The 25,570-nt window shown below is 44.5% G+C and overlaps 1 protein-coding gene across 5 annotated transcripts in view; it reads right to left on the bottom strand.

Moving 5' to 3' along the window:
* LOC137379660 (peroxisome proliferator-activated receptor alpha-like) overlaps positions 1-25,570 on the bottom strand; it is a 185,744-nt gene that overhangs the window by 4,251 nt on the left and 155,923 nt on the right. The window lies entirely within an intron of this gene.

The raw sequence follows: 25,570 nt of genomic DNA, 5'->3' as shown, positions 1-25,570 counted from the left end.
AGCCACTGCTTCAGGTTGAACCAGACAGTTCATAATCTCCTCCAACCCGATAAACTCAGATTTCTGTGCTCCTCCAATTTTGGCCTTTTGTGCATCCCCTATTTTAATTGCTCCACCATTGGCAGCCATGCTTTCAGATGCCTAGGCCCTAATCTTGAATTCCCTCCCTAACCTTTCCATCTCTCCACCTCTCCCTCCTCCTTTAAAATACTCCTTAAAATCTACCTCTTTGACCAAACTTCTGGTCATCTGTCCTAATATCTCCTTATGTGGCTTAATATGTTTTTTGTTGCTAGCGCTCATGTGAAGTGCCTTGGGACACAAGTTAAAGGTGCTATAGAAATGCAAGTTGTTGTTGTTCAGTACCCTATTTGACTCCAAAACCTCTTCGTTACCTCCTCCTTTGACTTCCATAGCATCACCCGTCTTTGCTCCAGCTTTAACCCATCTGCTGCTGAAACCCTCATCCATGTTTTTGTCACCTCCAGATTCAACTATTGTAATGCTCTACTGGCCAGCCTCCCATCATCATAACCTCTAGCTCATCCAAAACTCTACTGTCCGTAGCCTATCTCACACCAAAAGATTATTTTACACCCACAATTAAAAATACACAATATACATTAGGAAGAATGCCAACTTCTCTAACAAAAACATCCTGCTATTGCCAGTCTATGGGGCTGATCCACAGTACAGGATGTAGCAATTATTTTCAAACTCAGATGTGTCCTGTTAGGGCGAGTGTTAGGGAAGACTGCATCAAATGCATAAAAGCTCATCCAAGACTTTGGGATGTGCTTTTCCTGAAAATTCAGAGGGTTACTCATCACAAGAAAAATTGACCGAAGGGATACAGCAACCTCTGTATTTGCAGGTCATGTAAAATTTTCCCTTTGGCTGGGAAATTCAGTATTCTGCATAGGAAGCTTCCAGCCCATTTTGGATTGTAGGGTTTGAAAATCAATCCTTCAAAGATAATAATAAGGATATTAACATAGATTCACTTGGAAGGTATCAGGAATAAGAGGTTAGTTATAAGATACTTCAGAAGTATAAATGTTTTTCTATAGGGCTGAGAAGGTTAAGATGTGGCCTATTAGAAGTCTCTAAGATTATGAAACATTGTTCTAGGATAGATGGTGATGGTTCCTTTCTATTGGTTGATAAGGCTAGAATGAAAAGGAACACGTAATCACAGTAGAATTAAAATAAAAGCTTGAAAGAAATTTCTTTAGAAGCAGTGTCAGGGCTAATTTATATTCAAGGTATTAATGAGAGACATTGAATGCAAGTTTCTATTAACTCAATATATGTATGTATCTGCTTAATCTTAATGGAGTGGACTGTCCTGTGGGGGAGTAATTGGGAAGTTACACCCAAGATTAAGTCCATTTTGCAGATATCAATTTACTCTTAAATTTCCTGCTTATCCCATTAGATTACACCAGAATTTGGCGCAAACAAGCAGAAATTAGGATAAACAATCAGGGTCCTGAGGAAGCATGGAACGCTTCAGTATGAGTCATATTAAAAATGGAAAAGTTTCCATGTTTACATGTTCTTAAATATGCTGTGCTTAATATTCATGAATGCATTCAATGTCTCTCATTAATACCTTGAACACAAATTAGCCCTGACACTGCTTCTCCATCATTTATACTTCCAGGATGTTTTCATACTATGAAATACAATACCAGATTATTGATGCCTTTACTAATATTTATATCATACATCGTATGATGGCATATATATATTCCTCTTATAAGTATGAAAATTAAAGTTTCAAGTTAGCCAACCTTCATGCATATTAAGCGCAGCATGTTTAAGAACATGTAAACATGGAAACTTTTCCATTTTTAATATGACTCATACTGAAGCCACAATAATGTATTTAAAGAAACAGGAAATGTAGTACAGGTCTCTGAGGATAAATTTTTTTTAAAATTGCAATTAAAACACCAGAGAATTGACTATTCCCTGCTGTGCCTAAAATTCTGGGCTTAATTTTACATCCATTTTGAACCAGCGTATTTGGACAAAATTCTCATGGCGGCTCTTTTGTATCAAGGCAGAGTCATTATACTGAGTAAAAATGCTCTGTGTGCAATTAATAGACAGGTGTGTAAAATTGAGGATATTGGGCATAGTGTATGCGGAACACATGTGGTCAGGTTTCTTCAATTTTTTTAGGTCAGGTATTGGCTTTATGTTCTAATTTCACGTGTTCTGGGAGAAATTAGACAGGAAATTCCAGCAAAGTGTGTTTTCCTACATGCCCTACTATAAAGCCATAAAAGAAAACCTTGTTGTAACTTTTAAGCCACAATTTCTTTGTTCCTTCCAAGCCCATGCAACAGTTACCACCTCTTACCTTAGAGGCCTTTACCCATAATTCTCTTTCATTTGACATGCTTGACTTTACTGTCCTCCCAGATCTCAGTTGGAATCCATTAAGTGAAAGATAGCTCATTTCAGAGCAATAATTGCTAAATATGTTTGAGAACAAAAACCTGAATGCTTCACAGTTTGGTACATATAAATAAAACCATCATTCTAATTAAACATATAACAATGTTTTTACCTTTTATGTCGCAGATCAAAACCACCCCTCCATAATATCAAATGGCAGGTGAGAATCTGTGGCCTTGATATTGATACCTCCCATGATGGCCAGAGCCAGGGGTTAAAAAGTGAAATGCACAGAATGCGACCCCAAACTGCCACTCACCCGCCCATTATTTTTACGATGGCGGATATTGAGACATCCAAGTGTCAAACGGCAGAGAGGTGGGACACCCATTAACATATCTAAATTGGCCTCCTACACTGTAATTGGGAGATTGATTTGAAGCTGACTGCTGCTGTATGGGTTTCCCAGGAGTCAGGAAACTGAGCACAGAAATCAGGAAGTGGGAACTGTCAGCTCAGCAAGTGGTTGTTTCAACACTCTTTGTGGATCAAGAGGAGCAGAACTGCTTCCCCCCGGCCCTCAAGGAAGCCTTCGGCCTCTCCCAGTCCCAATCTCCAGCCCTCCTCAGTCCTGATTGCCAGCCTCCCCCTTCAGCCTCATTGCAGCCCTTCTGATCGCAGCTGCTCACCATTCCCTATCTCCCACTGATTGCCAACTTCATCCCCCCCCCCCCAACCAAATTGCTGACCTTCCCCACCGCCCCCTTCGATTGCAGGGGACCATCCTGAGAGGTCTCTGGCTATAACCTCCTGCTGCTTGTGTTCCCTCCTGGCAGTCTTCCCAGTTCTGATGAAAAGTCACAAACCTGAAATGTTATCTCTGTTTCTCTCTCCTCAGATACTGCCAAACCTGCTGAACATTTCTGGCACTTTCTGTTGTCATTTCAGTCTTCCCATCTGGCCTGCTGCTGGGCAGGAAACTGAGTTACAATATTCTGCTGTTAAGATGGGCAGGACATCAGTGTCCCCAGATTCGCTGGGTTCTTCAGTCATTTTTGGCCTTACCTGCATTGTGTTTTAACAAGTTTGTAATGACAAGAAATCAGAATTAGGATCTACATCAGCAGGAGCTGACTGGAGGGGGCTAAACCTAGTGGTAGCTAAAGCAGAATAAACAGGCTCTCAGATTTGGAAGAATTTACTTTTTCTTGAATTTGGACAAAAAAACCAGGGTGAAATCAATTGTATTTGACCACCCCCACCCGCCCCCAAACTTACTCTGTCACTCCTAAGTAGATAGTGAGCTTCACTATGGTGAGAATTACATTTTTATGCAAGTCAAGACATATATTCTGTTTCACACATGAGTTTACATAGCCTAATTTGTTAAAGCTCAGTGAGGAGGACACCTTTCTAAAGTGATATTTCCTTCAAGCAACTAAAATTGTGGAATGCCAACTCAGCTATGAAAAGTAAAAAAAAACTGATTATTGATGTATATCAATATTTTGTATCACAAGTTATTATCTATTAATATACAAGTAAGTTAACATACTGCATTTTGCTCAAACCTATATAAGAGTTTGTACTGTGAAGGAGTTAAAATGGACTTTGAAAAGTTATAGCTGAAGTCTACGGATTCCTCAAAAACATCTGAAATCAATTTAGGGAACTAAAGAGGCAAATAAAGAAATCCTGTGAGATTATGATCTCACTGATTATCACTTCAAATTTTAATGATCTAGCAATGTACATGGTAAACTACTAACAGGAAACAGTAGGATACAAATCTTTAAGAAATGTCAGGAAGATATAACCCCAGAAATAATTACCAAATGAATCTAAGTTAATCTGGAAACACGTATCAGGAAACATTATTTTGCAGTATTCCACTATTACAAAGTCAGTCAGTTGGTTTATATTACGTATGTGAGTTACAGAAACAGATAGAATTTTACAAGAAAAGGGATTTTCACTTGAAAAGCTTAACTCACTTGGCTCAAACAGTACGTCTGAGTTACCAAAATAATTAAAAATAACTGAATTTTGAATAGTGGAAAAGAGAACTGTAGGGCAGTGGTGTCATTGCAGAACTATGGAAGTCTACTGCCATGATATCAACTACCAAGCAGTCATTGGAGTACTAACAATGCTGTTTCTTTTTTGTGCTTCACTATATATCCAGACATCTTAACAGTAATGAAACACTGAACACATAAGTAACATTCACCTCACATAAGTGCTAGGAATGACCATCTCCAACAAAAGAGAATCTAACTATCTCCCCTTGATGTTTAATAGCACTACCATCACTGAAACCCCCATCAACATCCTGGGGGTTACTACTGACCAGAAACTTAACTGGAACAGCCATATAAATACTTTGGCTACAAGAGTAGGTAGAGGCTGAGAATTGTGCGGTGAGTAACTCGCCTTCTGGCGCCCCAAAGCCTTTCCACCACTTACTAGGCACAAGTCAGGAGAGTGATGGAATACTCTCCATTTGGCTGGATGAGTGCAGCTCCAACAACACTTAAGAAGCTCGGCACCATCCAGGACAAAGCAGCCTGCTTGATCGGCACCCCATCCACAATCTTCAACATTCACTCCTTCCACCACTGATGCACAGTGGCAGCAGTGTGTACCATCTACAAGATGCACTGTGTCATGCAGAACCCCACCTGCCAAGAATGAGGCATATTAATTTCAAATGAACATTGATTTTAAACTAAAAGCAAAATACTGCGGATGCTGGAAATCTGAAACAAAAACAAGAAATGCTGGAATCACTCAGCAGGTCTGGCAGCATCTGTGGAAAGGGAAGCAGAGTTAACGTTTCGGGTCAGTGACCCTTCTTCGGAACTCAAACTGTTGCTGGAGTGAAGAAATTACTTGTTAAAGAGATCACCAGACCTTTGGGCTGAAAGGACATTTGGATACCAAGAGACAGTGCTTGTGGAGACAAAGAACTACTCCCTGGGCCAATTAACCCTAATGGATTTTGATCACCAGACATTGAAGGTGTAAAGAAGCGCATTCCAGGGATTGCTAAAATGATACAATCCACAAATGTAGGAGTGGTTAAGCCAGTTAGTCACATGACTGACCTGCTGGCCAACTTGGAGTTGAATTCTGTCACACAGGAAGGAACAGATGGCAGTTTGCAACTGAAGCTGGAACAAGGAAGCCTCTCTCTTGGCTGTCTCTCTCGCTTTCTCCTAAGCCACCGGACCCACAGAGGACACATAAACAAGAGACAAAAGACTCCTACATCAAAACAAGTTGAAGCGTGAACTGGGCCCCAACGAACAGCAGGACATATCGGCAATCAAAGACTCCACATTGAACTCAAAGGACAGTAAATAAGTAACAGATATTGCCTCAAACTTTTCCCCTTTATTCTTTCTACTCTTTCTGTTTCTATCTGCATGTGTGTTTATCGCGTATGCATGCTAGCATGGTCGCATTGCATATTCGTACTTGTTAACCGGATTATAGTTTAAGATTAATAAACTTCTACCTTTCTTATTACAATCTAAGGAAACCTGTCTGATTTCTTTGCCTTACAATTGGAGCAGTGAACAAGGATTCACTGAGGGGGAGCTAAAAACAGTGTTTCTAAAATTAAACCCTGTTACGGTTAAACCAGGCAAAAGCTGAGAGGAAACCCCGAGACCCCTTCTCACCTGGTTATAACAACTGCAACAACTCACCAACACTCCGTCGACAGCACTTTCCAAGCCTGCAACCTCTACCACCTAGACGAACAAGGGCAGCCGATGCAAGGGAAGTCCAAGACCTACAAGTTTCCCTCCATGTCTCACACCATCCTGACTTAGAACTATATCGCCATTCCTTCTCTGTTGCTGGGTCAAAATCCTGGAACTCCTTAAAAGAATTGTGGATGTACCTGCATCAAAAGCGCCATCTCAAGGGCAATTAGGGATGGGCAATAAATGCTTGCTTTGTCAGTGATGCCCAGAACCCATGAAAGAATAAAAAAGTGTAAAGTCCACGAACTGAAATCAGCTGAGTGAAATAAACTGCTTACTGTTATCAGATGTAACACCTTGAAACTACACAGCAGTATATGGCAGTAGCCAAGGGCAGTCATCACTTATTGCACAGTCCTACATGGAATTGTAATAAAGTTGAATTCCAAGTCTCCAATTAACTTGGGGAACATCTTTTCCAGATGAATGAATCTGGATTGCCGATCGTTTATTAGTTCCAAAATTGTAATGTAGTAAATGATATTAATTTAAATACAGAAAAATAAATTGCTATACACATGCTTGATAGCCAGCTGCTTTGGCAGAGTATTCAATTCAGATAGTGGTGTTTGGATATTAGGCTATCAGGATAGCAGTGTAATCAAGCAGTAGTGAATAAATCCATTATCGGGTTTCTCAGTTTATGGTCCGAAGTTCCGAAGAAGGGTCACTGACCCGAAACGTTAACACTGCTTCTCTCTCCACAGATGCTGCCAGACCTGCTGAGTGGTTCCAGCATTTCTTGTTTTTTTTCTCAGTTTATGGTTTATGCAGAATAAGGATATTTTTCCTTGAGCATCCAGAGACCCCGGCATGGGCATAGTGGGTTCAATGGCCTCTTTCTGTGCTTAAAATTCTATGATACATTTCTAATGAGATAACATTGATCTGATCTAAAAGACCATACTTACAATTTGTAATTAACATTTGTGCATGGATCCAGCAGGAGATGGGCATAACAGAAGACCAATGAGCCTGATTTTGATCCTGCTGGATATTCTAGAATCAGCCGTGTTTTACTATTACAAGCCAATGTGAAGAATTTCACAAGCAACCTCATGCTCGATAGCACCATTACTGACCAAGCTGGCCGAATTCTGAAGGACACAGCTGCCAGACTGGGTCTGCGGCAGGTAGTGAAAGAATCAACATGAGGGAAAAGCCTACTTGACTTCATCTTCAGCAATCTACCTACCACAGATGTATCAATCCATTACAATATTGGTAGGAGTAACCACCACTTAATCTTTATGGAGACAAAGTCCTATGTTCACATTGAATACACCCTCCATCATGTTATGTGACACTAGCACTGTTCTAAATGGGATAGATTCAGAACAGATATAGCAGCTCAAAATTAGGCATCCATGAGGCGCTGTGGGCCATCAGCTGTAGCAGCATTGTATTCCACTAAAATTAGTAATCTTAGACCCGGACAATATTTAGGCTTGGGCTGATAAAGGGCAAGTAACATTTGTGCCACATAAGTGCCAGCAAATCATCACTTCCAAAAGGAGAGTGTCTAACCACCGCCCCTTGACATTCAATGGCATTAACAATGCTTAACTCCCCACCATCAACATCCTGGCGCGGGGGGTCAGCATTGACCAGAAACTTAATTCGATCAGCCACATAAATATTGTGACGACAAGAGCAGGTCAGAGGCTGGGCATTCTGTAGCAAGTGACTCACCTCCTGACTTTCCAAAATCTTTCCACCATCTACAAGGCACAAATCAGGAGTGTGAAGGAATACTCTCCACTCCCTGGATGAGTGCAGCTCCTACAACACTCAAGAAGCTCAACAATGTCCACGACAGAGCAACGCGCTTGATTGGCACCCCAGTCACAATCTTAAACATTCATTCCCTCCACCAATATGGGCTGAATTTAATGAGCCCGCCCCTGCCCGGAAAAGAGTAGCTTTCTGTGCATGGCCACGCCACTGTCACAATGCAGCAGGCGGCCATTTATCATAATGGACACACTGGTCAACCCCAATTACGTGGCAGGGGCAGGAAGTGAGACGCCAATTACGGTGTCAGTTGACAGCAGATCAGGTGCTGGCACCATTTTTAAAAGCAGGCCAGGAAGAGGTTTTAGAACTGGCGGGGAGCCAGGGTGGACGCGTTATATCTGATGTGGAGACTGGAGTCCCTGCGCGAGAGAGTAATTATTGCCATTCACCGAAAAATTCATGAATGATCGAAAACCACATCAGGCACGTTTGCCATAATGGGATATGTGCAGCCTGACCCACACATTTTTATTCCATCATGCAGGCAGGCATTCGCAGGTGACTGTAGTCCTAGAAGGATACCTGAGTTAGAGGCCCACTCAGAGGATACATCAGCCCATGACTCTCCAGCACCTTCCAACGGTACAGATACTTTCAACTCAGTGGGTAATCCATTGGCATTAGAAATCAAGGTCACTTGCTGGTGAGAGCACTGCACACACACCCGAACAGCTGGCTGAGGCCTCTGATAGTCAGAAGTCTGTGGGTGGCCAGGCTCATGCTGGGCCCCAGGCTGATGACGAGACTCTGGTATCGACAGCACAGGGCATGTTGGAGTTGCAGAGAGGGGTAAGGAAACATCTAGCGGAGATGCCAGAGGCCATATGCAGCCATGAGCGGACGATGGAGGAGTCCATCCATGCCATGACTGCTACATGTCCCTAGCATACGAGCGCGTGGCATCCTCCATCAAGAAGTTGGCGACCCTCATAGAGAGCCAGATTCCACAGATGCGCGAGGATCTGCACACCATCGCCTTGACCATGAGCTCAACTCATCCTTCTCTGGTCAGCAGGGAAATTCCAGTAAGTCTTGGAAGAGAGAGGAGAGGCTGCCCTCCACATCTGGGGAATTCCCTCAGGGTGCTCAGAATGTAGTCACAGGCTCCTCAGCCCGTCTGCCAGTGAGTCAGCTCCAGCAGCCATGAAGCCTGAGGTGAGTGCTACACTGGTGCAGGAAACCCTCAGGCAGCTGGGGCCCTCCAAGTCTCAGGCACCCAGAGGACGGCCACCGAAGTCATCTCAGACCATGGGGCGTTCTGATCAGCAGCCTGCCTCCAGCATACACTGCGCAGAAGCATCCACAACCGTATTAAGAAAAGCACCCAGCCACACTTGGGTATTCATGGGTGTTGCAAATATGTTCTTTGGAATTTAATTAAATGCTCTTTTGTCCCAATTATTATCCATCATTGTGTGAAAACTATGTTCCATCATGCCTTAATCGTGAGCTTTTGACTTCCACCCTACCCCTTATTGCAGTGCCAATGTGACCACGGCCCTCATTATCAAGGAAATGTGACTGCAGATCACAGTAACATATGTTCTCCCATGGTCACTAGTGTGTGTTGCAGCTGATCGGCATTCAGGGCACACAGATGGAAAGGAGGCGGCAGACTACATGCATGAAGGCGAGTCGTTATTGGATTCTCAGTGAGTGGACATCAGGGTGACTGACAGCCAGTCATTATGAGGTTGTCGCTTGCCTTCTTTGCTCGTCACTCAACATGTCTAGCCTCCATCGCCATGTTATCATCCATTGCTGTTTGTGCCCGTCTCTCCTCTGCATCATCCTTGTTTTTAGTTTTAGTTTTAGAGATACAGCACTAAAACAGGCCCTTTGGCCCACCGAGTCTGTGCCGACCATCAACCACCCATTTATACCAATCCTACTCTAATTCCATATTCCTACCACGTCCCCACCTGTCCCTATATTTCCCTACCACCTACATATACTAGGGGTAATTTATAATGGCTAATTAACCTATCAACCAGGAAGTCTTTGGCATGTGGGAGGAAACCGGAGCACCCGGAGGAAACCCACGCAAACACAGGGAGAACTTGCAAACTCCGCACAGGCAGTACCCAGAATTGAATTGTTGCAGGATGATTTTTGCTCAGGCATATCTTCCTCATGTAAGACCTCCCCTTTCTGTAGTATTAGATTGTGCAGAGCACAGCAGACTACCACAATACACAGAATCCTCATCAGGGTATACTGCAGGACTCCACCAGATCAATTGAGGCAATGGAACCTCATCATCAGCTGCTCCATGGTCACTCGGGTGCAGCCATGGCAAGTGTTGTACCTCTTCTTTGCTGCATTGCGGGGTACCTCCCAGGCGTCAGAAGCCATGTCTTCAACTGGTAGCCCTTGTCCCCGAGAATCCATCCCTAAAGCCAAGCAGGAGGCATTGAAAAGATGAGGCACCTGGGACTGTAGGCGTTGTGGCTGCTTCCTGGTAAGTGGGCACACACCTGCAGGAAACGCTTTTGGTGCTCACAGACCAGTATAATGTTGATTTAATGGAAGTCCTTCCTATTGATGAAGCTGACTGGCTGGTTCACGGGAGCCTTGATGGCTACATGAATGCAATCTATTATGACTTGCACCTGTGGGAATCCAGCTATGGCCCCGAAACCGATGGCCCTCTCAGCCTGACTGTCAGGGTCAGTCCAGTAGTGCACATAGCTGCTGGCTCTCGAGCAGGGTATTGATCACCTCCTTGATGCAGCAGTGGGCTGCAGCCTGGGAGAACCCGTACACGTCCCCAGTGGATCCCTGGAAAGATCCAGATGCGTCCAAGTTTAGTGCCATGGTAATCTTTAGGGCTACTGGACAGGGTGGCCCCCAAATCCCAGAGGTCGCAAATCATCCTGCAGAAGGCTGCCTCCCTGGAGATTTGTAGTCTTCGTTGACCGTGTCACTCGGACATTTGGAGGTAAGTGATGCGAGTCCTGTAGAGTCTCTGGCGTATGTGGATCCTTCTTGGCCTGGCCAGCTTCTGCTGCTCTTATCATGGAGCATCAGGGTCAGGCACAGCTGCCTCTTTTCAAATCCTCTCTGGCCACAGGAGAAGTACCAGAGGACTTGAGGACAGCGAATGTGGTACCATTGTTCAAGAAGGGTAGCAAGGATAAATCAGGTAATTACAGGCCAGTGAGTCTAACATCAGTGGTAGGGAAACTATTGGAAAAAATTCTGAGGGACAGGATTAATCTCCACTTGGAGAGGCAGGGATTAATCAAGGATAGTCAGCATGGCTTTGTCAGGGGGAGATCATGTCTAACTAACTTGACTGAATTTTTCGAGGAGGCGACTAGATGTGTAGATGAGGGTAAAGCAGTTGATGTAGTCTACATGGACTTCAATAAGGCTTTTGATAAGGTCCCGCATGGGAGATTGGTCAAGAAGGTAAGAGCCCATGGGATCCAGGGCAATTTGGCAAATTGGATCCAAAATTGGCTTAGTGGCAGGGGGCGGAGCGTGATGGTCGAGGGTTGTTTCTGCGAGTAGAAGCCTGTGACCAGTGGTGTACCGCAGGGATCGGTGCTGGGACCCTTGCTGTTTGTAGTGTACATTAATGATTTAGACGTGAATATAGGAGGTATGATCAGTAAGTTCATGGATGACACAAAAATTGGTGATGTCGTAAATAGTGAGCAAGAAAGCCTTAGATTACAGGATGATATAGAAGGGCTGGTAAGATGGGCAGAGCAGTGGCAAATGGAATTTAATCCTGAGAAGTGTGAGGTGATGCATTTTGGGAGGACTAACAAGACAAGGGAATATACAATGGATGGTAGGACCCTAGGAAGTACAGAGAGTGTACTTGTCCATAGAACACTAGAGGCAGCAGCACAGGTAGATAAGGTGGTTAGGAAGGCTATGGGATACTTGCCTTTATTAGCCAAGGCACAGAATATAAGAGCAGGGAGGTTATGATGGAGCTGTATAAAACGCTAGTTAGGCCACAGCTGGAGTACTGTGTACAGTTCTGGGCACCACACTGTAGGAAGGATGTGATTGCACTGGAGAGAGTGCAGAGGAGATTCACCAGGATGTTGCCTGGGCTGGAGCGTTTCAGCTATGAAGAGAGACTGAAAAGTCTAGGGTTGTTTTCCTTGGAGCAGAGAAGGCTGAGGAGGGACATGATTGAGGTATACAAAATTATGAGGGACATTGATAGATTAGATAGGAAGAAACTTTTTCCCTTAGCGGAGGTGTCAATAACCAGGGGGCATAGATTTAAGGTAAGGGGCAAGAGGTTTAGAGGGGATTTGAGGAAAGATTTTTCACCTAGAGGGTGGTTGGAATCTGGAATGCACTGCCTGAAGAGCTGGTACAGGCAGAAACTATCACAACATTTAAGAAGTATTTAGATGAGCACTTGAAAAGCCATAGCATACAACACCATGGGCCAAGTGCTGGAAAATGGGATTAGAATAGGTAAGTGCTTGATGGTCGGCACAGACACCATGGGCAGAAGGGCCTTTTTCTGTGCTGTATGACTCTATAACTCTTGGGCTTGCCTCTGTTGGAGGCGCTTCACCACGCAAAGGGGGATCCAAAAACACAGGGTGTAGGAGACCCTTGGCAGGTGTCCTGGGGCCTTCGGTTCACTTCAGGAGGCATAGACAACCCTGCCCTGGCAAGTATGATTATCACTATTTGCTGAGCAGAATGTCTGATGTGCCTCAAAACTAAAACTTACTATTAAACTACCATCTTTACCAACAGTGTGAGCCACCACACACTGTAACACAGCATTTATGATACCCTCTAATGCCCATCCACACCCACCTGAACCCTTGCAGACCTCCCAATAGACACAACCCCCTTGCAAAGCCCCTGACAGACACAACCCACTTTCAGAGCCGCCAGTACACAATACCCCCTTGCAGAGTCCCTGATGCACAGAGCTCCCTTGCAGACCCTACATCAACAGAGCAGCAATGGCTGCAGAACCCTGTACATCCTTCCTAAAGTATGTTTCCCAGAATTGTACCCAATACTCAAGCTGAGGCCTAACCAGTGATTTATTAAGGCTTATCGAATGACGTCCTTATTTTTTGTATTCACTGCCCCTGTTTATAATGCCAAATATCCCATATGCTTTCCTAACTGCTCTGCTCTGCCATCTTCAAGGATTTGTGAATATACACTCTCAGAATCTTCCACTTTTGCACCCCCTGGCAACATAGTATCATTTAGCTGCTCCACACTGTTTCCCCCAAAGTTTATTACTTCACACTTAACTGCATTACACTGCATCTGCCACATGCCTGCCCATTTCACCAGTCTGTCTATCTCCTCCTGAATTCTGCTATCCTGCTCACTACTAAAGAACATAATTAATGAGCAAACCACAGCTATGTGATGAGCAGAATGCAGAATTAATTTGTGAAGACCAATTCTTCTTTGGCCTCCTTATCTCGAGAGACAATGGGTAAGCGCCTGGAGGTGGTTAGTGGTGTGTGGAGCAGCGCCAGGAGTGACTATAAAGGCCAATACTAGAGTGACAGGCTCTTCCACAGGTGCTGCAGAAAAATTTGTTTGTCGGGGCTGTTACACAGTTGGCTCTCCCCTTGCACTTCTGTCTTTTTTCCTGCCAACTGCTAAGTCTCTTCGACTCGCCACTCTTTAGCCCCACCTTTATGGCTGCCCGCCAGCTCTGGCGATCACTGGCAACTGACTCCCACGGCTTGTGATCAACGTCACAGGTCTTCATGTCGCGTTTGCAGTTGTCTTTAAAGCGGAGACATGGACGGCTGGTGGGTCTGATACCAGTGGCGAGCTCACTGTACAATGTGTCCTTGAGGATCCTGCCATCATCTATGGGCTCACATGGCCAAGCCATCTCAAGTGCCGCTGGCTCAGTAGGGTGTATATGCTGGGGATGTTGGCCGCCTCGAGGACTTCTGCGTTGGAGATACGGTCCTGCCACCTGATGCCAAGGATTCTCCAGAGGCAGCGAAGATGGAATGAATTGAGACGTCGCTCTTGGCTGACATACGTTGTCCAGGCCTCGCTGCCGTAGAGCAAGGGACTGAGGACACAGGCTTGATACACTCGGACTTTTGTGTTCCGTGTCAGTGCGCCATTTTCCCCACACTCTCTTGGCCAGTCTGGACACAGCAGCGGACGCCTTTCCAATGCGATTGTTGACTTCTGCATCGAGAGACAGGTTACTGGTGATAGTTGAGCCTAGGTAGGTGAACTCTTGAACCACTTCCAGAGCGTGGTCGCCGATATTGATGGATGGAGCATTTCTGACATCCTGTCTCATGATGTTTGTTTTCTTGAGGCTGATGGTTAGGCTGAATTCATTGCAGGCAGCCACAATCCTGTCGATGAGTCTCTGCAGACACTCTTCTGTGTGGGATGTTAATGCAGCATAGTCAGCAAAGAGGAGTTCCCTGATGAGGACCTTCCGTAGTTTGGTCTTCGCTCTTAGACGGGCAAGATTGAACAACCTGCCATCTGATCTTGTGTGGAGGAAAATTCCTTCTTCTGAAGACTTGAACGCATGTGAGAGCAGCAGGGAGAAGATGATCCCAAACAGTGTCGGTGCGAGAACACAGCCCTGTTTCACACCACTCAGGATCGGAAAGGGGTCTGATGAGGCGCTGCTATGCTGAATTGTGCCTTTCATATTGTCATGGAATGAGGTGATGATACTTAGTAGTTTTGGTGGACATCCGATCTTTACCAGTAGTCTGAAGAGACCATGTCTGCTGACAAGGTCAAAGGCTTTGGTGAGATCAATGAAAGCAACGTCGAGGGGCATCTGTTGTTCGCGGCATTTCTCCTGTAGCTGGCGAACGGAGAACAGCATGTTAATGGTGGATCTCTCTGCTCAAAAGCCACACTGTGCCTCAGGGTAGACACGCTCAGCCAGCTCTGCAGCCTGTTTAAAACGACTCGAGCGAAGACTTTCCCCACTATGCTGAGCAGGGAGATTCCACAGTAGCTGTTGCAATCACCGCGGTCACCCTTGTTCTTATGGAGGGCAATGATATTGGCATCGCGCATGTCCTGTAGTACTGCTCCCTCATCCCAGCACAGGCAAAGCAGTTCATGGAGTGCTGAAAGTATAGCAGGCTTGTGAAGACCAATTAATTTCAACATTACATTTATGCTGTCCAAGTCTACCATGCTTGCACAGTGAATACTGATTATTTATCTGCTTTTCATTGTTGTTGCACGATACCAAAACAATGTCATTGACAAAAGAAATTTCTGAGACTTACATGGATGTTATTGTTAATAGTATTAATTACCATTTACATTTTTTCTGTAAAATTGAACACATTGAGCTCTTATAAAAGTGTTTAATTACAACAGTTGTTTTGAAAGTGCTTCCATTTTAAAATTTTTTTGAGGACTTTTGTTTTAGAATTGTAGAGATGGATTCACTGGAGGATTGAAGTGATTTCATAGATGCAGGATTGTTTTTTTTTTAAAAAGGGCCACTGGATGTCACATGTGAAGGGGGAGAAAAAGACAAGGACAGTGAACAAAGGAGAAGGCCTGATGAACCACAAGCTGTCATGCGTGATAAAAACCAGACAAGAGTCAAAGTTTCGTGCGTGCCTTGCTAATGATTGGATAGTATAATGTATACATGCTTAGAATGTAATAGGATAACCTAGCTATGTACAAGTAGACACAATTGGATAGAGATAAGAGAGTAAGAATGTGTAACAGAATGATTGGTAAATGCAAACGAAATGTGATCTGTAAAATGGCATAGGAATGATGTTTTGAAACTACTCGGGGAGTTCATATGCCATCTTGCATGGGTGCAGTCTCCCCTGCATATGCTTGCAGTAAACCGGTGAACAAAGAAGCTCGAGTCTCGTCCGGTCTATCGCGGAATCGGAGGGTGACTGAACTCCCTTTCACATGTCTTCAGCTAAGTAAACAACAGGTGCCTTCTGACAATGGGAGTTGTTTACAAGAGAAGTGACATATCAAGATTTATGGTGCTCAAGAGTGGGTTTCATTTTTGAATACGGTTTTGAGTCAATTGGGTTTGTAGCCTGCTGAAAGAAACAACCCAGCTCATCCTTTCTCCACCTCTCTGAGAAACCCTGCAAAACACAGGGTGTGATAGCTGTAACACCTGATGCTGCATTTCTCCTGAGAAGCTTTTGGAAGACTTCCTCTCAACATCTCCTGAACGAACTGCTTCTGAAAAGATCCTAGTGACCCATCTACATGTACTAGCTCCAGGACATTACTGTCGGAATTCCTCAGGGTAGTGTCCTGGGCCCAACCATCTTCAGCTGCTTCATCAATGACCTTTCTTCAATCATAAGGTCAGAAGTGGGGATGTTCGCTGATGATTGCACAATGTTCAGCACCATTCATGACTCCTCAGATACTGAAGCAGTCTGTGTAGAAATGCAGCAAGACCTAGACAATATCCAGGCTTGGGCTGATAAGTGGCAAGTAACATTCCCGTCACACAAGTGCCAGGCAATGACCATCTCCAGCAAGAGAGAATCTAAACATCTCCCCTTGATATTCAATGACATTATGATCACTGAATCACCCACTATCAATATCCTGGGGGTTACCATTGACCAAAAACTGAACTGGAGTAGGCTTATAAATACTGTGGCTACAAGAACAGGTCAGAGGCTAAGAATCCTGCAGCGCATAACTCACCTCCTGATTCCCCAAAGCCTGTCCAACATCGACAAGGCACAAGTCAGGAGTGTGATGGAATACTCTCCAATTGCCTGTATGGGGACAGCTCCAACAACACTCAAGAAGCTCGGCACCATTCAGGACAAAGCAGTCCGCTTGATTGGCACCCCATCCACAAACATTCACTCCCTCCACCACCGACACACAGTGGCAGCATTGTGTACCATCTACAAGAACTTAAGAAATAGGAGCAGGAGTAGGCCATTCAACAAGATCATGGATGATCTGCCCCAGACCTCAACTCCTCTTTCATGCCAGCTCCTCATAGCCCTCAATTCCCCGATATTTCAAACATTTATCTACCTCTTCTTTAAATACTTAGTGATCTAGCCTCCACAACTCTCTGGGTAGAGAATTCCTGACATTCACTACACAGAGAAGAAATTCCTTCACATCTCAGTTTTAAACGATTGTCCCCTTATTCTGTAACTATATCCCCTAGTTCAAGATTCACTCAGTAGTGGAAACATCTTCTCAACATCTACCTTGTCAAGTCCCCTCAGAATCTTGTATGTTTCAATAAGATCACCCTCATTCTTCAAAACTCCAATGAATAAAGGTCTAACCTGTTTACCCGTTCTTGATAAGTCAACCCCTTCATCTCAGGAGTCAGCCTAGTGAATCTCTTTTGAACTGTCTCCAATGTTACCTTGTTACAACTGTACAGGGTGTTGGTGAGGCCGTACCTGGAGTACTGTGTACAGTTTTGGTCCCCGTTTTTAAGAAAGGATATACTAGATATATTCAACAACATGGAGGCAGTTCAAAAGAGATTCACTAGGCTGACTCCTGGGATGAAGGGGTTGACTTATCAAGAACGGCTAAACAGGTTAGACCTTTATTCATTGGAGTTTTGAAGAATGAGGGTGATCTTATTGAAACATACAAGATTCTGAGGGGGCTTGACAGGGTAGATGTTGAGAAGATGTTTCCACTACTAAGTGAATCTTGAACTAGGGGATATAGCTACGGAATAAAGGGACACTCGTTTAAAACTGAGATGCAAAGGAATTTCTTCTCTGTGTAGTGAATGTCTAGAGTTCTCTACCCAGAGAGTTGTGGAGGCTAGATCACTGAAAGTATTTAAAGAAGAGGTAGATAGATTTTTGAAATATCGGGGAATTGAGGGCTATGAGGAGCTGGCACGAAATAGGAGTTGAGGTCTGGGGCAGATCATCCATGATCTTGTTGAATATATCCAGTATATCCTTTCTTAAATACGGGGACCAAAACTGTACACCGTACTCCAGGTTCGGCCTCACCAACACCCTGTACAGTTGTAACAAGACTTCCCTATTTTTAAACTCCAACCCCCTGGCAATAAAGGACAAAATTCCATTTGCCTTCTTATTTACCGCTGCACCTGCATGCTAACTTTTTGTGTTTCATGCACAAGAACACCCAGATCGCTCTGTCCTGCACTTTTTTGGAGTCTCTCTCCATTTAAATAATAGTCTGCCTTTTGATCCTTCTTACCAAAGTGCATGGCCTTACACTTTCCTACATTAAACTCCATCTGCCAAGTTTTTGCCCACTCACTCAACCTATCTATATCTCCATGCAGATTCCTTATGTCCTCATCACAACATGCCCTCCCACATCTTTTTGTATCAGCAAATTTAGATATGTTACTCTCTGCCCCCTCCTCCAAGTCATTAACATAGATAGTAAATAATTGAGGCCCTAGAACTGATCCTTGTGGCACTCCACTAGTTACGTCTTTCCAACCTGAAAAAGACCCATTAATCCCGACTCTCTGTCTTCTGCGAGTTAACCAATCCTCAATCCATGCTAATACATTATCCCCAAAACCATGATCTCCTATCTTGTGCAATAATCTTTTATGTGGTACCTCATCAACTGCCTTCTGGAAATCCAAATACACTACATCTACCAGTTCCCCTTTATCAACTCTGCTTGTTATATCCTCAAAGAATTCTAGCAAATTTATCAAACATGATTTCCCTTTCACAAAACCATGTTGACTCTGTTTGGATTGCGTTGAGCTTTATTAAATGTCCTGCTATTTCCTCCTTAATAATGGACTCTAGCATTTTGCCAACGACCGATGTTAGGCTACTGACCTATCGTTTCCTGCTTTTTGTCTTCCTCCCTTCTTGAACAGGGGCGTCACACTAGCGGTTTTCCAATCCGCTGGGACCCTCCCCGAATCCAGTGAGTTCTGGAATATTTTGACCAATGCCTCACTATCTCTGCAGCCACTTCTTTTAAAACTCTTGGATGCAGGTCATCAGGTCCTGGTGACTTGTCTGCCTTTAATCCGATTAGTTTGTCAAATACTTTGTCCCTCGTAATAGAGACTGTTACAAGATCTTTTCTCCCATTAACTCCTTGCTTATCTGATATCTGTGGGGTGTTTATAGTGTCCGCCACCGTGAAGACTGATGCAAAATATTGGTTTAAATTATCTGCCATTTCCCTGTTCCCTGTTATCAATTCTCCAGTCGCATCGTCCAAGGGTCCCACGCTCACTTTAGCTACTCTCGTTTTATATACCCATTGAAGCTCTTGCTGTTTGTTTTTATATTTCTTGCCAATTTATTTTCATAATCAATTTTTTCCCTCTTTATTAGCTTTTTAGTCATCTGTTGCTGGTTCCGAAAAAAATTCCCAATCTTCTGGCCTACCACTAGTTTTCGCCGCTTTGTATGCCTTAGTTTTTGATTCCTTGAGTGCCTTTGTTAACCAAGGGTTATCCTTCTCATCGAGTCCTTTTTGACCGGGATACATTTTTGCTGAGTGTTATGAAATATCTGCTTAAATATCTGCCACTGCTCATTCACTGACCTTCCCCTTAGTCTATTTGCCCAGCCCGCTTGAAACAACTCTTCCTTTTTACCTCCTAAATTGTCCTGTTTTAAGTTGAGGACACTGGTTTAAGACCCGAGTTACTTGCCCTCAAGCTGAATTTGAAATTCTACCATCTTGTGATCGCTACCCCCTACAGGATCCTTAACAGTGGCGCAGTGGTTAGCACCGCAGCCTCACAGCTCCAGTGACCCGGGTTCAATTCTGGGTACTGCCTGTGTGGAGTTTGAAAGTTCTCCCTGTGTCTCCGTGGGTTTCCTCCGGGTGCTCCGGTTTCCTCCCACATGCCAAAGACTTCCTGGTTGATAGGTAAATTGGCCATTATAAATTGCCCCTAGTATAGGTAAGTGGTAGGGAAATATAGGGACAGGTGGGGATGTGGTAGGAATATGGAATTAGTGTAGGATTAGTATAAATGGGTGGTTGATGGTCGGCACAGACTCGGTGGGCCGAAGGGCCTGTTTTAGTGCTGTATCTCTAAATAAAAAAAATAAAATAAAAACAAATACGATATCTCTTATTAATCCTACCTCATTATACATTACTGGATCTAAAATAGCTGGTTCCCGGGTAGGTTCTGCAACGTATTGCTCTAAGTAACAATTCCTGATGCACTCTACAAATCCGTCTTCCATGTTACCTCTGCCAATCTGATTTGTCCAGTCAATATGCAGATTAAAATCACCCATGACAACCGTAGAGCCCTTCTTACACACCTTCATTATTTCCGGATTTATACTTTGTCTTACAGTGAGGTAAATCATCGGGGGCCTATTGATGACTTCCGCCGTGACTTCTTCCCCTTGCTATTCCTTATTTCCACCCAAACTGATTCCACATCACGATCTATTGCACCTATATCACTACTCACCACCGCACTGATACCTTCCTTTATTAACAAAGCTAACCCACCTCCTTTTCTTTTTTGCCTATTTTTACAGAACATTGAATACCCTTGAACACTGAGTTCCCAGTCTTGGTCACCCTGCAACCACGTCTCTGTAATAGCTATCAAGTCATATTCATTTATTTCTATTTGTGCTGTCAACTCATCTATCTTGTTACAAATGCTGTGTGCATTCAGATAAAGAGCCTTAAGCTTTGAATTTATACCGTTATTACTCAGTCTGGTTCTAATTCCTGCTGCACTCTTCTGCTTAGATTTTCTGCCCCTTCCTGTCACACTTTGATTACTGTTTGCCTCTTCACTACCCTGCACCTCTGCTCTCTCATTTCTTTTGAATTTTTTGAAATTCCCTTCAATGGAACCCTGCCCTCCACTCCTTCTTTGGCCTCCTTGTCTCGAGAGACAATGGGTAAGCGCCTGGAGGTGGTCAGTGGTGTGTGGAGCAGCGCCTGGAGTGGCTATAAAGGCCAATTCTAGAGTGACAGGCTCTTCCACAGGTGCTGCAGAAAAATTTGTTTGTCGGGGCTGTTACACAGTTGGCTCTCCCCTTGCGCTTCTGTCTTTTTTCCTGCCAACTGCTAAGTCTCTTCAACTCACCACACTTTAGCCCCGCCTTTATGGCTGCCCGCCAGTTCTGGCGATCGCTGGCAACTGACTCCCACGACTTGTGATCAATGCCACAGGACTTCATGTCGCGTTTGCAGACGTCTTTAAAGCGGAGACATGGACGGCTGGTGGGTCTGATACCAGTGGCGAGCTCGCTGTACAATGTGTCTTTGGGGATCCTGCCATCTTCCATGCGGCTCACATGGCCAAGCCATCTCAAGCGCCGCTGACTCAGTAGTGTGTATAAGCTGGGGATGTTGGCCGCCTCGAGGACTTCTGTGTTGGAGATACGGTCCTGCCACCTGATGCCAAGTATTCTCCGGAGGCAGCGAAGATGGAATGAATTGAGATGTCACTCTTGGCTGACATACGTTGTCCAGGCCTCGCTGCCATAGAGCAAGGTACTGACGACACAGGCTTGATACACTCGGACTTTTGTGTTCCGTGTCAGTGCGCCATTTTCCCACACTCTCTTGGCCAGTCTGGACATAGCAGTGGAAGCCTTTCCCATGCGCTTGTTGATTTCTGCATCGAGAGACAGGTTACTGGTGATAATTGAGCCTAGGTAGGTGAACTCTTGAACCACTTCCAGAGCGTGGTTAGGCCAAATTAGTTGCAGGCAGCCGCAAACCTGTCGATGAGACTCTGCAGACACTCTTCAGTGTGAGATGTTAAAGCAGCATCGTCGGCAAAGAGGAGTTCCCTGATGAGGACTTTCCGTACTTTGGTCTTCGCTCTTAGATGGGCTAGGTTGAACAACCTGCCCCCTGATCTTGTGTGGAGGAAAATTCCTTCTTCTGAAGAGTTGAACACATGTGAGAGCAGCAGAGAGAAGAAAATCCCAAACAGTGTGGGTGCGAGAACACAGCCCTGTTTCACGCCACTCAGGATAGGAAAGGGGTCTGATGAGGTGCCGCTATGCTGAATTGTGCCTTTCATATTGTCATGGAATGAGGTGATGATACTTAGTAGCTTTGGTGGGCATCCGATCTTTTCTAGTAGGCTGAAGAGACCATGTCTGCTGACGAGGTCAAAGGCTTTGGTGAGATCAATGAAAGCAATGTAGAGGGGCATCTGTTGTTCGCGGCATTTCTCCTGTATCTGACGAAGGGAGAACAGCATGTCAACGGTCGATCTCTCAGCACGAAAGCCACACTGTGCCTCAGGGTAGACGCACTCGGCCAGCTTCTGGAGCCTGTTTAAAGCGACTCGAGCGAAGACTTTCCCCACTATGCTGAGCAGGGTGATTCCACGGTAGTTGTTGCAGTCACCATGGTCACCTTTGTTTTATAGAAGGTGATGATATTGGCATCGCGCATGTCCCGAGGTACTGCTCCCTCGTCCCAGCACAGGCAAAGCAGTTCATGTAGTGCTGAGAGTATAGCAGGCTTGGCACTCTTGATTATTTCAGGGGTAATGCTGTCCTTCCCAGGGGCTTTTCTGCTGGCTAGAGAATCAATGGCATCACTGAGTTCCGATTTTGTTGGCTGTATGTCCAGCTCATCCATAACTGGTAGCGGCTGGGTTGCATTGAGGGCAGTCTCAGTGACAACATTCTCCCTGGAGTACAGTTCTGGGTAGTGCTCAACCCAGCGGTCCATTTGCTTGCGTTGGTCAGTGATTGTGTCCCCTGATTTAGATTTGAGGGGGGCGATCTTCTCGATTTGATGCAGTTAATCTAAGGGGTGTGACCGTCCCCTGAAACACAGCGTCCAGATAACTCTCCCTCTCCCTGATGTGTCAGTGTCCGCAGCTCAGACTCCAGCTCATCAACTCTGAGCAGCCAACACTTGTGGCCGCTGTGGATCGCACCGGCATCCACCAGCTCCCAAATACTGCAGCTACAACACATCACCCGCCCAGCCATCTCTATTCTATTTAATTAATTTGGATGTTAAAGATTTGGATGTTTGATGCCACGTTTGATTTAAATTAAAATTAAATTAAAAGTACCTGTTTAAACAATCAATTGTAATGAATACTTCTGTGTTTAGACTCTTACTATAACACTTACTGTTACACTACCACAATTGGAAAAATTTTAATTACCCAGCTCCTAATTTGAACCAATACCCTCCCTGTTGGTCCCCCTCTCTCTCTATACATGGTAAATTATAAAATCTGCCTTAGTATTTACACTAATGAATCGATCAAGTCTTATTTTATATTTGATTAACTTAGATTAAATTAAAAGCTTTACCGGTATACTCACCCCGGCCTGTTTTCTGTTTCCCCACGCTCTCTGTAGATTGTGACATCACTTTTCGATTTTTGATTTGCCTCGACCCTCCCGCGCCTCTCCCGCTGCTTCTCTCTGAATCCTGACGCACTGCAGCAACGCACTAAGGCTCCTTAGACAGCACCTTCCAAATCCGCGACCTCTACCACCTAGAAGGACAATGGCAGCAGATGCATGGGAACATGCATCCCCTCCAAGCCACACTCCATCCTGACTTGGAACTATATTGCTGTTCCTTCATTGTCACTGGGTCAAAATTCTGGAACTTCCTTCCTGGCAGCACTGTGGATGTACCTACCCCACATGGACTGCAGTGGTTCAAGAAGGCAGCTTACCATCAAGGGCAATTAGGGATGGGCATTCAGCGACACCCACATCCCATGAGTGAGAAAAAAATAATAATTGGCCGCATCAGTAACTGGGTATACATTTAAATATATGTTGTGACCTGTGGAGAAGTGGAACTAGAGAAAGACAGTGCACGCCTCCCGCCTAGGTCATAATATATAACTGGGGGTCTGTACAGGATAACCCAAAGCTGATGACAAGCAATTGTAAATGGGGGAATAACAACTGAAAAGGAGAAAAGGAAACACGAGGTCTCCTATGCATTAGAGTAAAGTTTACACTACCGGCTTTGTCAGTTGCTACAACCTTTCTGGGGAGGGAGAACTTACCCCGGAGTGATTTGCAAATCTTAACCAAGGATAGGCTAAAGGAATTGGCAGCAAAGTTGGAATTAAGAGTTAAACCCAGGAGCTAAGAAAACAGACATAATTGAGGTAACAGCAGAGCATTTGAAATTGGAAGAAGTAAAAGGCAATCCAATTCAATTGAATTAGCTAGGATTCAGTTACAGATGAATCATCTTGAACAGGAAAGAGAACTGGAAACAAAAAAACCTGAGCTGGCACAGGAAAATGAAATTAAAAAACTAACTACAATTTCAAATGGAAAAATAGCGGCAGGAGAGAGAGAAAAAGAGAAAGAGAAAAAAAGAAAGGGAGCAAGAAAGGGTATTCGAATTAAAAAAGCTGGAACTAATGAAACAGGGTGGCTTCCACCCCAATGAAAATTCTGGTGAGGAAAGAACAGACTCCAGCCCAGGACCCAGTGGAGAGCTGTTTAAATTTGTGCAAGCTCTCCCGACGTTTGAGGAAAGGGATGTAGAGTCATTTTTCATTTCTTTTGAAAAGATAGAAAGACAGATGAAGTGGCCGAAGGAAAGTTAGATACTGCTTATGCAAAGCAAGTTGATGGACGGAGCTCATGAAGTTTATGCCATACTTTCTGAGGAGGCTTCTGCAGATTATGAGATGGCAAAAAAGGCTATTCTTGCTGTTTACGAGTTAGTCCCTGAAGCTTACAGGCAGAAATTTTGGAACCTGCAGAAACAGCCTGGGCAGATCTATATAGAACTTGAGATGGAAAAGCAAACTAACTTTGATCATTGGCTGCGGGCACTAAAGGTAGAGGCCACATATGAGACCCTTCGTGGAAAATTCTCCTGGAAGAAGGTTTCAACAGCCAGACAGGCAGTGGAAATTGCTGATGATTACGAGCTTGTTTACAAGCCAAATCCTTTGTCCGTCACCCCCACAAACCTGAGAAGGATAGAGGGTGGGAGGGTGAAAGGAAGGCAAGTAGCCGGGGGCAAGAAGGAATAGCTGGGAACGCTTCCAGGATCTGCTCTTCAGGCCAGTAAGGAAGATGCTGAGGGTGGTAGTGAGGTCTGAAAGCCTAAGTGTTCCCTTTGCCACAAGCTGGAGAATGCTGAAAGTTGCGGGGTAACCATGGGACTTATTGGGGTACACAAGGCCAATGCAGAGAAAGGGGCCCTGACCGAGGGTATGGCAGATCAGGTTATAGCTCTGACTGCAGTTGTAAGGCCAAGTACAAAAACCTTGGTGAGCGAAGGGGATGTGAACTGGATACCTGAGAGTTATAGGGAATTCTTGTCAAAAGGAAAAGTAACTCCTAACAGGGCTACTCACAGCATTTAAAGGAGTCTGTAGGGATAAACCAGGATGTACAACCTTAGCCATACATGGTGTGGATGTAGGAGAATCCTCTCATATCAAACAGCATCCTTATCACTTAAGTCCAGTGAAACAGGCCCAGGTGAAAGCAGAAATTCAATACATGTTGGAAAACCACCTAACTGAACCCAGTTTAAGCAGCTGGAGTTCCTCAGTCACGTTAGTACCTAAGCCTGACAGTTCAACTAGATTTTGTATAGACTACAGAAAGGTTAATGCAGTAAAGAGGCAGACTCCTACCCAATTCCTCACT

This window comes from Heterodontus francisci, chromosome 18 (genome assembly GCF_036365525.1).
Source record: "Heterodontus francisci isolate sHetFra1 chromosome 18, sHetFra1.hap1, whole genome shotgun sequence".
Lineage (NCBI taxonomy): Eukaryota > Metazoa > Chordata > Chondrichthyes > Heterodontiformes > Heterodontidae > Heterodontus > Heterodontus francisci.
Note: the sequence above shows the minus strand (reverse complement) of the source record. Positions and strands in the feature narration are given on the sequence as shown.